This window comes from Dipodomys spectabilis, unplaced genomic scaffold (assembly GCF_019054845.1).
Source record: "Dipodomys spectabilis isolate Male_0828 unplaced genomic scaffold, ASM1905484v1 ptg000362l, whole genome shotgun sequence".
NCBI lineage: Eukaryota > Metazoa > Chordata > Mammalia > Rodentia > Heteromyidae > Dipodomys > Dipodomys spectabilis.
The window spans coordinates 905896-908055 of NW_024871039.1; the positions used below are offsets into that span (position 1 = coordinate 905896).

The 2160-nt window shown below is 35.2% G+C and overlaps 1 pseudogene; it reads right to left on the reverse strand.

The window, feature by feature from the left end:
- Window positions 1-289: 289 nt before the first annotated feature.
- On the reverse strand, window positions 290-1456 carry LOC122095799 (annotated as a pseudogene).
- Between the last annotated feature and the right edge of the window lie 704 nt (window positions 1457-2160).

Here is a 2160-nt window from a genome sequence, read left to right on the forward strand (position 1 = left end):
TTTAAATAAATAGTAATTTTTTAAAGTTTTTAAAAATAATTTTTAAAGAAATACTAATTTGTTGTGTGCTTACGGCAGGCATGAAATTAGACTGCATTAACATTACTTGTTGAGAGGCTAAATTTTGTCAGAATCTAAGCATAATTACAAATATATTATTTTAAGATAACTAGTTATAGGTATATTTTTTACATGAAAGGACAATATTTATTTAAACAGAGCTCAGTGGGGGACCATGGTATCATCAGAGTGCATCCAGGGGGAAAAGGGAGGAGGGGCCAAATGAGAATCAATGGCACTCCCACACCTTTACTATTTGATCTATACTGCCAGTCACCACATAGAAGGCCATCTTGTGGAAATCCAAGTAGGTAACAGTGTTGATGCACATTGTCTTGTCATCAGCACAAATCAAAATAAATTTCTCCCCAGAATGGAACAGAACTCCACGTATCCAGTTATCATGACCCACAAGAGTCATAAGTCACATGCCAATACTGACATCCCACATCTTAATAGTTTTGTCTCTGGATCCAGATTCCATGAATGGCCCGGGATTGCCACTTTTTTTAGTCTCAGATCCTGTTGCTTCAGAGATGGAAGAATATGAACTTTCTGGAGCCCAGGAAATGCATTTCACCACATGCTCATGTTCTCGGAACTCTGCTTTGCACTCCTTTGTTGCTAAGACCCACACACGACCAGTCTGGTCATTGGAACAGCTGTCTATCAGAGTGCCATCCTTATTTGGCCGTACCATACCTACCCATTCTCTGTGTCCTGTAAATGTCTTCACACAGTAGCCAGTTTGCACTTCCCACATTTTTATAGTTTTATCCCGTGAAGCAGACACTATATGATCTCCATTAGGCATGATGGCTACTGAAAAGACATTGTGGTCACGGCCATGTATGGTTCTGATGCATTCAAAGCCTTGAAAATCGCAAAGTTTAATGGTCATATCTGCAGAACAGGAAGCCAGTATCTTGCCACTGTGGTCAAAGGAAATATCCTTTAAAGAATCTGTATGTCCCTTAAGAGTTCTTTCAGAATCTCCAGTCTCATAATCCCACACCATAATTGTACCATCCTCTGAAGCAGAGACCATGACACTGAACACAGGATGGAAAATGACTCGAGTGACTGGACTCCTGTGACAACTCAATGTATATTTTTCTGGTGGATGGGGAATCCATTCTTTTGGATCTCGTTTCTGACGTAAATTCGTCTTTTGCTTCATTTAGATTTGATTCTAATTCCATAACCTTCTTTTGTAATATAATAACAGATGTCCATTTTTTTCCAAAAGTACAACACACTTTTCATCTAATTCTTCATTCATATCTAATTCAGCTTCCTTTTTAAAAACTGAATAAGCCTCTTCATAGCCATTTGAAAGAAGATAATCTGCTATAGCTCTATTAAGTTCATCTCATTGTCTCTGGGACAGCACCATTTTGGCTTTAATGTGAAGCTTATTTGAGATATTGGGATGTCCCTCCTACAGGAAATCAAGAAGCTTTGTAATCCTTGAATTTATAATTTAATATGCCACTAAGTGGCTTCCACACAGAGGAAAGTATTCTTTTTCTTTTTTTGTATGTAGTAAACTTTTATTGAAATAATATTTGTAAATTAAATTTGACAAACTTTAATGTGTATTAATATCAAACCTCATTTCTTTACACATAATTCACATTAAGACATTGAAAATACATTTAGCAAAATTCTTCATTTAAAGTGACTTATCTGTGTCATATTTTTTTTAGTTGTCTGTTTATTTTATTTTTTTAATTTTAATTTTAATTTTTTGTGAAGGGTAAACAAAGGAGGAGGCAGCAATGCTTGATAAGAAATGTACTCATTATCTTGCCCAAGTAATTGTAACACCTCTGTACAGTATGTTCACAAAAAATAAAAGTATTCTTTTTCAAGTGAATCCAGTAATCAGGAAATAGTTAACAAGTAATGTTCATTCCACCTTAGTACTGCTTGACTTCTAGTTCTATAGGTACATTTTTAACATAACATACACACAGAGACATCTTTTTTCTTCTTTTCCTCTCCACACTGATTCTTCAATAAGTAGTTCAGGTCATTCAAATAGCTGTGTTTGTTTCAGAAATAGATTAGACACAAAAACGTTACAAAAAGAAAACC